This window comes from Ovis canadensis, chromosome 10 (assembly GCF_042477335.2).
Source record: "Ovis canadensis isolate MfBH-ARS-UI-01 breed Bighorn chromosome 10, ARS-UI_OviCan_v2, whole genome shotgun sequence".
Classification (NCBI taxonomy): Eukaryota; Metazoa; Chordata; class Mammalia; order Artiodactyla; family Bovidae; genus Ovis; species Ovis canadensis.
Genome location: NC_091254.1, coordinates 85,849,923 through 85,864,651, shown reverse-complemented (window position 1 = coordinate 85,864,651; position 14,729 = coordinate 85,849,923). Strand labels below are relative to the sequence as shown.

Genomic DNA, 14,729 nt, shown 5'->3' with positions numbered 1-14,729 from the left:
TTCATTCTGATTGGTGCTCAGTATATTTGTGATACAAGTTCTGTTGAGAAATATCCAGGAAATTTCAGAGTTTAAGGGGAAAAATCTTAGAATATTTTGATTCTAGGAAAATCTTCCAGAGAAAGGTGTAGGTCTATTCTGTTTCCTAATCTGTAAAGAAAACTCTTACCTGAAATTATCACTTTCTCCATCATTCTTTATTGTTTAGAATTAGGTCCATTTGCCTCCCATGCTTCCTCTATATTCTGGAAGATGAAATTGTTATCAGGACAAATCAAGAACTCACAATACCTTCACACTGTAGTCTGAATGATGCATGAAGGTTACAGAGCACTTTCTCAGAGATGAGGTGTGTGAGGCACTAAGCATGGTATGTGGTGTGAGGAAGGGGCTCGATGGGTAACACTCAAGTCATATGGTATCTTCCTAACAGAGGTGAAATGGTAACCAAGGTCTGATTTAAGAGGCTTAGCCACTGTCATGCAGCCATCTGTAAGTCTTTTTGGAACCAGGTGGGACTGGGATTGGGGTTGATGGAAAGATAGAGGGAGGGAAGGAATGTCTGGTGTTCTTGCCCCTTAAGATGCATGGCTCAGGGTGGGATGTGGCTTCCCCATCAAAAATTTATCTCTGGGTGTTAAATTATGGGTGTATTTTCCATTCTTCATTCTTTTCTGTCTCTCCCAGATTTTCACTTGTAAATAGAATAAGATTATTTGTGTAATATTTAAAATGTCTTAAAGAAAATATATCCCAGTATCTTAAATACTTCTATATGAAAGATTTATCTAAAATGTGGCCTGAGTTCCTCACTGTCTCCTCTCAGTCCTCTCTAGAAATGAGGAAATGCAGAGCAGGACCTTCCACTGCTCATTGGGTAGCAGACGTCCTGGGTCCCAGAGCTGGCTGAAGAGTTGGCAGAGTTAGAGTTTGTGCTTAGGTTTAGGGACAAGGAAGTCTGTGTTCTGAACTTTGCATAAGTACTTACATGTGTGCAAATGTTGAGAAGCTGAACAAGGAGCTCTGTGTTTTTTTTAATGCCTGAAATTCACAGAGTGCTTTTATCCACTAGAGTATCTCCCAATCAGACCATCCCTCCTGAGACCTCGAGAGCCGGGAATCTCCCAAACCCTTTTGCTCTTTTGACTTTAGTCATTTCACATCAAAAAGAGGTGTTCCCAACTGTATGTCAAAGTCTTCATTTTAGAACTATATTATCATGACATTGAGTAAAGAGAAATAGAACACAGAATTTAGATTGGTCTAATAATAAGATAATATGATTCAACCCTGTCTTTGTACAGGTGAGGAAACTAAAGTGCTTTGGAAAGATGGTGGTCCTATGTATATAACTGGTGTTAAGCCAGTCTGCAGCAGACACAGAATTATATATTTATTCATTCAGTAAATATTTTAAATCAAGTGTAACATACATACTGAAGCAGAGTTAGGTCATAGAATTAGAAATCTTGTGATTCCTGGTCTAGTAATCCTGCACCTACTCTAACAGTATTAATCATAAGTTACCTTTGTGTTGCCGGGGGCCAGCATGAGGAATTCCGCCCATGGCAAAGGTCATGAGGAAGGAGGCTTGGCATATGCAAAGGAGTGATCAAGCCTCAGGAAACCCCCTGTTCCCGAGCATCTAACCCCAAAACCAGAGTCTGTTTTATGCTCTCACCTACACCTCTGACTTTACGGGGGGCTCTCCCCCATAACCGTTTCTCTCGGAGAAGGAGTAAACGTGCAGCTCCAAAGCAATAAAAATTCCTGGGCGTGACAAGAGTGTTTCAGCTTACGGACTCCTCTGAAGGTTATCTAGCCCACTTGTATAGGTTTGTCCGGCCACATGTGATTGCTTACAGCCTCCCAACCTGAGAGGCACGAGATGTTTTAGACTTACTAAAGGCAAATTCTTTTGGGGAGTTAGAAATTATTAGTATAGTGTGTTGGTTAGGAATTATATTGGTGAAGGGTTCTTCATTTGTTGTGTCAATAATTGCTGCTAATTCCCTGCTCTGGGTGGGACAAGGATGTCTCAGGTCAAACCTCTCTGCTGACAGACTAGCTTGTGTGACAGGATTATCCATACTGCTGCCACTAGGCATATGATTGTTTACTACCTCTCAACCATAAACAGCACAGAGAGTTTTGGAGTATTTTGAGAGCCTTAATTAGCATAGGACTTTTTCTTCTTGTTGAGTCAATGATCGCCGCTAGGCCTCTATATCCTTAGGCACCTGGGAATATATTAATCAATGTATTTGGAATATAGCAAAGGAAATATAGTAGTTTTTGATGTTAGCAATACTAGACTTTTTGAGTTAATGGATTTTCTCTTTTGTAATAGATCACTGTACTTTGTTATAAATCACTGTGTCCTTGCTATGTAAGAATGTAACTTTATCATATCTTAAGACTAAATAGATCTTAAGGGGAGCATTGGTGAAAGGATTTTCATTTGTTGGGCTGATGTTTGCTGCTAAATCTCCATGTTCCCTACACTTATAATGAATATAACTAACATATAGGAGAAATAAGTATTAACCTTTAAGCATATAGGAGAAATAAGTATTGACCTTTGAGACTAATCATGTTAACCTTGGGTTAAATAAATTCCTTTCTTGATTGTAACTCACTACACCCTCACCCTGTAGGAATGTAACTTTATTTGGAGGGTGGTACCTGGTTTAAGAAAAAACACCCTTGGAAGAAATAAGTTTTTTTGGTTATCAGAAAGAAAGGATCATAAAATGTCAGCAGGTCTCACTCATGGCCAGAAGATGATGTAATATTCCTAAGACCTTTTTTTTTAATACATTTATGTGAACACCTGATTTTGACAAAGGTCAGGACTGCTGACCCCCACGTGACTCTGTATTCATCCCTATGTGTAACAAAAGGTATATAAGCAAACCCAAAAATAAAGAAATCGGATCAGTTTCCAGAAAGACTGATTCCCCCATGTCGCTTCTTTCTTGCTCCCGTTTTTCTGGCTGAATTCCCATCTGGAGCATGGATGCTATTCCACGTAGTCCAAATTATTCAGCCTCCTTTTCTCCACTAATCTTCCTACAACACTATCCATTTCTAATCTCTCCATATCTGTGATTAAATATGTATTTTTCCAAAGATGCCAACTCCGTCCCCCCACCTTCGAATCACCCTGGATCCACCGGGGCTGGACCCCGGCATTGTGTAGTCCTTTATAATTTATTTTCTACAGATCTCACGTGTATGATTTCACTTAATCTCCTGGATGTCCATTTTTATCCAATGCCACGATGAGGAAAGTGGGTCCAGGGCTCACTCAAGGTCACAGAGCTGGTCTAGGGAGCGCCAAGGGGGCATTTCTGGGGAGGCTGGTACTGTCCTGGGCACTGCTCTCTGTGTCAAGCCTGGGAACACTGCTCCTGTCACTTGGTCGCCAAGGTAGGGCCAGTCACCGAAGTTCACAGGTTGACAGAACCTCACTTTTGGATTTCAGTCCTACCACTGGCTCAGGTCACCTCTACAGAAAGAAACTCATTTCTTAATTCTCATCCCATCTTGACATTATTTATGCATACTCTGCATCCTCCTAGGAGGATAAAATGTCAGATTATCAGTTTTTTGAATGTGCAGGCATCAGGTATCAATGCGTTGTTCAGAGCTATAACATAGGGAGCGTTAGCCTAAGTCATAAGGTTTTCACTAATAGAACAGAATTCATTCATCTGAAAAGAAAACCCAACATCTGGGAGAAGGTGCTTCCACATCACAGTTTCTTGAACTCGTAGCTCAGGTGAGCTTATCACTGTCTGATTGACCCTTTTGGATGATCCATGAATAGAGAAAGTACCTTTTAGATACCTAAAGCTAAAGGGGGCAGTAGTTTGCTAGGGCTGCCATACAAAGACCAAAGAGTAGGCAACTTAAACACAGAACCTTATATCCTCACAGCCCTGGAGGTTGGAAGTCTGAGGTCAAGGTGTCAGCAGGGTTGCTTTCCTCTGGGGTCTCTCTCCTTGCCTTTGTAGACACCATCTTCTCTCTGCATCTCACATGCACTTCCCTCTGTGTAAGCCTGTGTCCTGGTCTCTTCTTATGAAAATTCCAGTCTGTTAGATTAGGACCCACTTGTCTGATTTCATTTTAACTTTATTGCCTCTTTAAAGATGCTGTCTCCAAACGCAGTCAAATTCCTTGGTACTGGGGGATATAGGACTTCAACATGTAAAATTGGAGGTGAGAGTGTAACAGGAAGGAAGACCAGGGGTCTCTAAATGGAGGGAGTAGGTTGCAAGTGTCAGACATTTTTTATCTCTCTCTTAAGCTACAGGAGGAAACAAACTACTGGTGATATATTTTCCCCCATCTCTATACAAATTTATCTCTGCTGAAAAAGAAATGCAAAAAGGTAAAATGGTTGTCTGAGGAGGCCTTACAAGTAGCTGGGAAAAGAAAATAAGCTAAAGGGAAAGGGAAAAAGGAAAGATATACCCATTTGAATGCAGAGTTCCAAAGAATAGCAAGGAGAGATAAGAAAGTCTTCCTCAGTGATCAGTGCAAAGAAATAGAGGAAAACAATAGAATGGGAAAGACTAGAGATCTCTTTGAGAAAATTAGAGATACCAAGGGAACATTTCATGCAAAGATGGGCTCAATAAAGGACAGAGATTGTATGGACCTAACAGAAGCAGAAGATATTAAGAAGAGGTGGCAAGAATACACAGAAGAACTATACAGAAAAAGATATTCAACACCAAGATAATCACGATGGTGTGATCACTCACCTAGAGCCAGATATCCTGGAATGTAAAGTCAAGTGGGCCTTAGGAAGCATCACTATGAACAAAGCTAGTGGAGGTGATGGAATCCCAGTGGAGCTATTTCAAATCCTGAAAGATGATGCTGTCAAAGTGCTGCACTCAATATACCAGCAAATTTGGAAAATTCAGCAGTGGCCACAGGACTATTAAAGGTCAGTTTTCTTTCCAATCCCAAAGAAAGGCAAAGCCAAAGAATGTTCTAACTACTGCATAATAGCACTCATCTCACATGCTAGTAAAGTAATGCTCAAAATTCTCCAAGCCGGGCTTCAACGGTATGTGAACCGTGAACTCCCAGATGTTTAAGCAGCTGGATTTAGAAAAGGCATAGGAACCAAAGATCAAATTGCCAACATCCGCTGGATCATGGAAAAAGCAAGAGAGTTCCAGGAAAACATATACTTCTGCTTTATTGACTACACTAAAGCCTTTGACTCTGTGGGTCACAACAAACTGTGGAAAATCCTTCAAGTGATGGGAATACCAGACCACCTGATCTTCCTCCTGAGAAATCTATATGCAGGTCAGGAAGAAGCAATAAAAATTGGACATGGAACAACAGGCTGGTTCCAAATCGGGAAAGGAATACATCAAAGCTGTATATTGCCACCCTGCTTATTTAACTTATATTCAGAGTACATCATGAGAAATGCTGGGCTGGATGAAGCACAAACTGTGATCAAGATTTCTGGGAGAAATATCAATAACTTCAGATATGCAGATGACACCACCCTTATGGCAGAAAGTGAAGAACTAACGAGCCTCTTGATGAAAGTGAAAGAGGAGAGCTAAAAAGTTGGCTTAAAGCTCAACATTAAGGAAACTAAGGCCATGGCATCTGGTCCCATCACTTTAGGGCAAATAGATGGGGAAACAATGGGAACAATGGCAGGCTTTGTTTTTAGAGGCTCTCCAATTACTGCAGATGGTGACTGCAGCCATGAAATTAAAAGACACTTACTCCTTGGATGAAAAGTTGTGACTAACCTAGACAGCATATTAAAATAAATACATTTATATTAAAAAAACAAACAAACAACAACAGCAAAAAAAAAAAAAACAGAGACATTGCTTTGTTAACGAAGGTCCATCTAGTAAAACCTACCGGGTTCCAGCCCCAGCAGGATCCAGGGGTTCCCTCAGGATGAACAGCATTGGTGTCAGGAAAGAGAGAGAGAGAAAGGATGTTGCATACAGAGTGAAGTAAGCCAGAAAGAAAAACACCAATATAGTATACTAACACATATATATGGAATTTAGAAAGATGGCAATGATGACCCTGTATTCAAGACAGCAAAAAAGACACAGATGTGTATAGTGGACTTCTGGATTCAGAGGGAGAGGGAGAGGGTGGGGTGATTTGGGAGAATGGCATTGAAACATGTATACTATCGGGTAAGAATCAAATCACCAGTCTATGTCCAATGCAGGTTACAGCATGCTTGGGGCTGGTGCACAGGGATGACCCAGAGGGATGTTGTGGGGAGGGAGGTGGGAGGGGGGTTCATGTTTGGGATCACATGTACACCCGTGGCGGATCATGTCAATGTATGGCAAAACCAATACAGTATTGTAAAGTAAAATAAAGTAAAAATAAAAAATTTTTTAAAAAGAAACAAATATAGTGTTAATAAACCAAATGTCCCCTCAATAAAAAAGTAAATTATAAAAAAAAAAAAGAAAAGAAAGGAGAGAAAGAGGTTGATATTCCTTTGTTTACACAGAAAGCCAATAAAGCACCAGTACAGAACTTGTTCTGTCCACGTTGGCCACAGATGCCCTCTCGGTATGGCAAAGGTGCCCTACCTTGGGCACCCTCTCAAGAGGGTCTTAGAAGCCCAGTCAGGAAAGTGAACCCAGAGGGCCCCTGGGCTCCAGGGGATCAACCTGAAAAGGAAAGAGAAAGAGAGAAAGAAAGAGAGAAAGAATGACACAGGGAGACCAAGCTTCAGTGAGCAAGGCCTGTAACTTTATTTTCAAAGGGAACTTTTTTTATACCCTGAGTTGTACATAGAGAATAATGGAAGATGCAGAGTCCTGCAGGGTCAGCAGTCTTGACCCTTATCGAGACCAAGCTTTCTTTCTGCATACCTTTCCCTATATACCACCCTTATGACAAAAAGTGAAGAACTAAAGAGCCTCTTGATGAAAGTGAAAGAGGAGAGCTAAAAAGTTGGCTTAAAGTGCAAGGTTCAGGAAACTAAGATCATGGCATCTTGTCCCATCACTTCATGGTAAATAGATAGGGAAACAGTGGAAACAATGATAGGCTTTCCTTTGGGGGGCTCCAAACTCACTGTAGGTTGTGACTGCAGCCATGAAATTAAAAGATGCTTGCTCCTTGGAAGAAAAGTTATGACCAATAAAGACAGGATATTAATAAGCAAAGACATTGCTTTGACAACAAAGGTCCATCTAGTCAAAGCTATGGTTTTTCCAATAATCACTTATGGATGTGAGAGATGGACAATAAAGAAAGCTGAGCACTGAAGAATTGATGCTTTTGAACTGTGGTGTTGGAGAAAACTCTTGAGTCTCTTGGACTGCAAGGAGATCAAACCAGTCAATCCTAAAGGAAATCAGTCCTGAATGTTCATTAGAAGGACTGATGCTGAAGGTGAAACTCCAATATTTTGGCCTCCTGATGCGAAAAACTGACCCATTTGAAAAGGCCCTGATGCTGGGAATTATTGAAGGCAGGAGAAGAAGGGGACGACAGAGGATAAGATGGTTAGATGGCATCAGTGACTCAATGGGCATGAGTTTGAGTAAGCTCTGGGAGTTGGTGGTGGACAAGGAACCCTGGCATACTGCAGTCAATGGGGACACAAAGAATAGGATAAGACTGAGCGACTGAACTGAACTAATACAAAATTTAAAAGAGGTTTCTTTTAAAATTCTCTGTTGATCACTCATCTAGAGCCAGATATCCTGGAATGTGAAGTCAAGTGGGCCTTAGAAAGCATCACTATGAACAAAGCTAGTGGAGGTGATGGAATTCCAGTGGAGCTATTTCAAATCCTGAAAGATGATGCTGTCAAAGTGCTGCACTTAATATGCCAGCAAATTTGGAAAATTCAGCAGTGGCCACAGCACTGGAAATGGTCAGTTTTCATTCCAGTCTCAAAGAAAGGCAATGCCAAAGAATGCTCAAACTACCACACAATTGCACTTATCTCACACGCTAGTAAAGTACTGCTCAAAATTCTCCAAGCCGGGCTTCAACGGTATGTGAACCGTGAACTTCCAGATGTTCAAGCTGGTTTTAGAAAAGGCAGAGGAACCAGAGATCAAATTGCCAACATCTGCTGGATCATCAAAAAAGCAAGAGAGTTCCAGAAAAAAACATCTATTTCTGCTTTATTGACTATGCCAAACCCTTTGATTGTGTGGATCACAATAAACTGTGGAAAATTCTGAAAGAGATGGGAATACCAGACTACCTGACCTGCCTCTTGAGAAATGTGTATGCAGGTCAGGAAGCAACAGTTAGAACTGGACATGAAACAACAGACTGGTTCCAAATAGGAAAAGGAGTACATCAAGGCTGTATATTGTCACCCTGCTTATTTAACTTCTATGCAGAGTACATCATGAGAAACGCTGGACTGGAAGAAACACAGCTGGAATCAAGATTGCTGGGAGAAATATCAATAACCTCAGATAAGCAGATGACACCACCCTTATGGCAGAAAGTGAAGAGGAGCTAAAAAGCCTCTTGATGAAAGTGAAAGAGGAGAGTGAAAAGTTTGGCTTAAAGCTCAACATTCAGAAAACGAAGATCGTGGCATCCGGTCCCAACACTTCATGGGAAATAGATGGGGAAACAGTGGAAACAGTGTCAGACTTTATTTTTTGGGGCTCCAAAATCACTGCAGATGGTGATTGCAGCCATGAAATTAAAAGACGCTTACTCCTTGGAAGAAAAGTTATGACCAACCTAGATAGCATATTGAAAAGCAGAGACATTACTTTGCCGACTAAGGTCCGTCTAGTCAAGGCTATGGTTTTTCCAGTGGTCATGTATGGATGTGAGAGTTGGACTATGAAGAAGGCTGAGCGCTGAAGAATTGATGCCTTTGAACTGTGGTGTTGGAGAAGACTCTTGAGAGTCCCTTGGACTGCAAGGAGATTCAACCAGTCCATTCTGAAGGAGATCAACCCTGGGATTTCCTTGGAAAGAATGATGTTAAAGCTGAAACTCCAGTACTTTGACCACCTCATGCGAAGAGTTGACTTTTTGGAAAAGACTCTGATGCTGGGAAGGATTGGGGGCAGGAGGAGAAGGGGACAACAGAGGATAAGCTGGCTGGATGGCATCACTGACTCGATGGACGTGAGTCTGAGTGAACTCCGGGAGATGGTGAACGACAGGGAGGCCTGGTGTGCTGCAATTCATGGGGTCGCAAAGAGTCGGATAGGACTGAGCGACTGAACTGAACTGATAAGGATACCTGGTTGCATTTGAACTTAACTTTCTCAAACCTTGAGCTCACCAGAGCATTTTTCTTGTGGAAATGTTTGTCTTAAACTATGCAAATGGACTATGTATTTACCCTTGTCTATGTCTTCAAGTGGGTTCCCCCTAAGACTCAGAATTGAAATGACAAACCAGTATGTTTTCCTCATGCAAATGTTCTCATAAGCTATGTCAATGAGACTGTATTTGCTTAGAAACCTGCCTTTCTTCAAGATTCATGTCAATCACTTTATGGCCAGGGACAACTCACCTTGTGCCAATGTTATCTCAAAATGCAGGTTGTGTGTGAGGGGCCTGGTGCCAGTCTCTGAGTTCTGAGATATTTCCTTTCTCTAATTAGCAGACTGCTAGTAGCTATACAGATCTCCCTTGTAGCTCAGATGGTAAAAATCTGCCTGCTATGTAGGAGATACATACGTAGGAGATCTGGGTTAGATCCCTGGGTTGGAAAGATCCTCTGGAAAAGGGAATGGCAATCCACTCCAATATTCTTGCCTGGAGAATCCCATGGACAGAGGAGCCTGGCGGGCCATAGTCCATGTGGTCGCAAAGAGTCAGACACAACTTACCGACTAACACTACCACTACTAGTAGCTATATAACATCCGCCTAAAGACTCTCAGAGGACACTCTTTCTGCCCCCTTCTGATGTCTGTGTCAGAAGCTTTCTCTATCTCTTTTATACTTTAATAAAACTTTATTACACAAAAGCTTTGAATGATCAAGCCTCGTCAGTAGCCCCAGATTGAATTCTTCTCCTCTGGATGCCAAGAATCACAGTGTCTTCCGTGATTCTGCAACAGCCTTTCAGAAGGGACACAGTTCAACTCCAAGAATAAATACCTATCATCCATTCTATTCTGTGATGAGGCAGATCTGGTTGAGGTTTTTTGAAGTTTGTTTGTTCCCAGGGAGTAACAGAGGTGTCATTTTGTCTATTCATGACAACACCTAATACAGCCCAGAAGTTATAAAATTACCATATCCTAGCTCCAGGAGCCTGGACCCATTTGAATAGATGGAAGAGGCACTTAGCATCCATGTGGCCTTGTGTCCTCCAAGGTCTCTGAGCCTCAGGTCCTCACCTGTGTGTAGAGCAAGATTATAGTCCTGCTGGCTTCTTCAGATTTATCACAGGGATCAGATGAGAGAGCACATGCTTAAGTGCATGAAGAATATAGAGCATTTTACAGTATAAAAGTGGGATCATTTTGTAAAAGGCTGTAGGTAGAAACCTTGCCTCCCAATAATAAAACAAATAAACTCATAGTTCTAGGTTGCTTTAGAGACTGTAAGTCAGGGGTCCCCAACTGCTGAAGATCCTTTGCAGTATTCAGCTTAGGTATTTCAGACCATGAAGCAAAGTCCTTTTCAGTTAAAAGTTGCTAAAAATAATATTTTCTTTATTAAAAAATTGTATTGAGAAGGGTTATGGAGAAAGGAACCAGATGATTTTGGAAAGAATATTAAGCAGTAGAAAATGAAATTAATTTTCTTTTGTTCCTTTAACTGTTTTTAGTTTCACCAAAAGAGTACATAAATCTATAATTACAAAATTTGTCTAGCATAATAAAATGGAGGAGGGTGATGATATGCAATTAACCAGCTGCTGCACCACCACCCCCACTCCCACCAAAGGCTTTATTTTTTAAATGCTTCCATTACAATGGAAATAGCCTCAAATTTCAGCCAGTGGGCCCAAGCATTCTTGGAGGGTTTACTTTCCCCTTAAATGACCTTTAAATATATAGCATTTCATATGCAGAGCTGGTTATGTTATCAACAAGAGAGTAAGAAAGTGCACTTACTATGAAGGTAGCTGTCCTAGTGCTTTTCTGTTTCGTGTGAAGTTCATTCTCTCATGATAGCTTTGTTTACAGCGCCCACAAATGCACTTGCTGTCAGGTTTTATAAAAGATATCTGGGATCATATGAGTCGGACACGACTGAGCGACTGAACTGAACTGAACTGAAGCAACCCAGTTTGTGAAAAGTCAGCCTCTGATAGATGATACATTTTCTGTTTTAAAGACTCAAATGAACTTTCACATTCTTCGTTGAGGATAAAGAGTTACACTTAAAGTTGTTTTTCATCCAAACATGTTTAGAGATAAGGCTTTACAAGCCCTGACATTATTTTATTTTGTTATGTGCATCTGTAAAGAACCAAGATACAACACAGTTAATAAAAACTGGTGACTGTGGACCTTGACAGCACTTCACTTCCTCTGTGTTCTGCTTGTACACTGAGAAGACCTGTATCTCTTCCAGTTCAGCTAGAATTTGGTAGAGTTCAAGAGCTCAAAGGTCTGGCAGAGATCTGTCCTATTATTGGGTATCTTCTTACATTTTAGAGAAGTCTCTTGGTTGAGTCATTGTTAGAACTTTTGATTCTCTTTTCATTCTTGGGACCCACTATCAACAGATCACATCTCTATAGGCCCTATAACTGCTTTGCCACACAAATTAAACACCAGGATATTTCATACATATATGCCAGTGTTTCAGTGCCTGTCGATCAGAGTTCATAAAATATAAAGATAATACTAACACATATATATGGAATTTAGGAAGATGGCAATGACGACCCTGTATGCAAGACAGGGAAAGAGACACAGATGTGTATAACGGACTTTTGGACTCAGAGGGAGAGGGAGAGGGTGGGATGATTTGGGAGAATGACATTCTAACATGTATACTATCATGTGAATTGAATCGCCAGTCTATGTCTGACGCAGGATGCAGCATGCTTGAGGCTGGTGCATGGGGATGACCCAGAAAGATGTTATGGGGAGGGAGGTGGGAGGGGGGTTCATGTTTGGGAATGCATGTAAGAATTAAAGATTTTAAAATTAAAAAAAAAAATAGAGTAACAGCTGTCCTATGGGAAAAAAAAATAAAACATGGCTCCTGCTAAAAAAAAAATATATATATATAAAGATAACAACCTGATATTAACATCCAAATCTGTTGTGCTCCTTTTATGTGTGAAAATGACAAACCCTGTTCAGATGCTAGATTTCCTGTCCTGTTTGTTACCCTGTTTTTAATTTATTTCAGGGAATAAAATGATTTTGCTTATCAATTTATTGTAGTGATAAAGCATATCTGTGAATCAGAGTGGTCAGAAATCTAGGAGATCTGCAGGTTATTTGGCATTACGTCCAGACTCACTGGGGGTTTTAATGGGGCTACTTCCTCCACAGAATAAATACAGCCCTAGCTTTTTAAAACTATCCCTCCAATAGTGATATGGTTTCACATGAAGAGGGAAACCTATAAATGTTTTGCCTTAGGAGAAGGACTTTAAAACTTTTTAAAAAATATAAATTTATTTATTTTAATTGGAGGTTAATTACTTTACAATATTGTATTGTTGTTTTTGTCTTTTTCTCCCTCAGGTGTACTTCAAAAGGAGACAGCCAAATATTACAGTGACCTTGTGGTTATGAATGTTTCCAGTGGACAGCCCTCAGCCTTAACAATTTTTGTGTCAACACTATGATTCTACCATGAGTTCATGTGTATTCTGAAGGCTTTTTTCCAATAGGTTTTGCACTGCATAAACTATATTATACTTGTTTTACACCAGCAACAAATATTTACACATTACAAAATGTGAGTTCTCCAACTTCACTAAATTATTTCAAGCTCTTGAAAAAGGATTTATTATGTTTACTTAAAAGTTATATTACTTTCTTTCTTATCCAAATCAGAGGTGCAGGCCACCAATAATAGCCATCTCCCAGGTTTTGTGTCTTGAGAGACTCCAGAGCCAAACTCATTTTCTAAGTTTTGAGACAAAGTTGTCATAGGTTTTGTTTTGTTTTGTTTTGTTTGTTTGTTTGTTTTTACTGTTCCCAGATTACATATTACTTTCCAGTTATATCAGGGATTCTGTTTACTTGAAGACTGTGTGAAGGTGCTCTTTTGTGTCACCACTTCCTTTAATGTGACTAGGATCCATGTTTTCACCAAAAGACCTCTGATTAAAATACTATAGAGAAAACTGATAGGAAAACATATACTATAGTTTAAGTAACAACAACAACAAAAAAGATATATGGTTAAATACAGAAGGACAATATTATATGTTCTAAAAGAGAAGGAAGAGAAAATATACTTTCTCAAAATAGCAGCCCTTCTAAGGGATTTGCTAGTGAAGGACAGACGTGTGCTAGACTGTCTTCTAGATAGAGGATTTTAGTTTAGTTTTTTGTTTTTTTTTTTTTTTTACATTACAAATAGTGGTAAAGTATATATAACATAAAATTTACCATATAACTATTTTTAGTCACATAATCCAGTGGCAGTAATCACATTCACAGTATTGTATAGCCACATTGTGTGGGTAACTTTTGGGAATTATGTTTTTCCTATTCAATGTGTTATTTCTGCAGAGTCATTATGATAAGTTATTTCCTGTGAGTTTTTCTTGATTGGCATAAATTTATGACAATATCTTATATGTTTAATATCTGCAGCACCTCTAACTTGTTCTTTTGGCTTTCTAATTTTCTTTTAGCCTTCTTTTTTTGTAAATAATCTTGCATAACTTTTTCCTGTTTTCAAAGAATCAACTTTTTGCTTGATTGATGCTCTCTTTTTTCCCTAGTTCATCATATCATTCTTTCCTTCAACTTTCCTTAACTTTGAGGTTTTTCTTCTAAATTCTTAAATTTAAAAGAGATTATTAACATCATTATTTTTCTAATATAAATATATAAAGCTGACATTTCCCCTAAGATCCATTTTAGCTGTTACCTGCAAGTTTTGGTGCTCAACACCGTTGATAGCCATAGTATTACGTATTTTCTGATTCCTAATCTAATTCATTAACTATATCTTTTACCCATGAGTTATTCATAAGTATAATGTTCTCTAAATTTCAAATTCAAATGGATTTTTTTTATTAGATTCAGCCATGTGGAACTACTAACATTAAGTATTTTTTATAAGTGATAAAGTGGCTGTTTCATTAGGTTCAACATATAGTTTTCTTTTGTTATTAACATATAACTTAATTTCATTTGGTCAGACAACATTAGATTGTGAAGTTTAAACCATTCACACAAAAGGTCCTTGCTTCTACCATTTTGTGTTTTATTGGGGGTTTTTAAAATGTTATAAATACATGTGTAACCAGTAATTTTCAATAAAAATCCTCCCCAAATACTGGAATATTTTCTGATACGTGTTGCAGGCTGGCTCTCTGGGATGCAGACTCGGATGGAGTTTAGTGCTGGGATGTGTATCAGGGTTGCCCTTGGGGTCAACACTGTGGAATCAGAGGGAAAAAACAGGGTAAGGCAGAGGGAAGGATCAAGCTGGATCACTGGCCAGATGACCTGAGCTGACCCCATGGGAGTTTGGAGTGACAATGGCCTTTCAGGGTTGTCCTGATGCATCCAATGACCAGGCCTTTATACCTCCACCCA

At 39.6% G+C, this 14,729-nt stretch overlaps 1 protein-coding gene across 2 annotated transcripts in view; it reads left to right on the top strand.

The window, feature by feature from the left end:
* LOC138446665 (ATP-binding cassette sub-family C member 4-like) overlaps positions 1-14,482 on the top strand; it is a 171,159-nt gene extending 156,677 nt beyond the window's left edge. For both annotated transcript variants that reach the window (XM_069601885.1, XM_069601884.1), the window contains one exon: positions 12,693-14,482. The gene's annotated coding sequence lies outside the window, so the exon portion shown is untranslated. The remainder of the gene's footprint in view (positions 1-12,692) is intronic.
* The last annotated feature ends 247 nt before the right edge of the window (positions 14,483-14,729 follow it).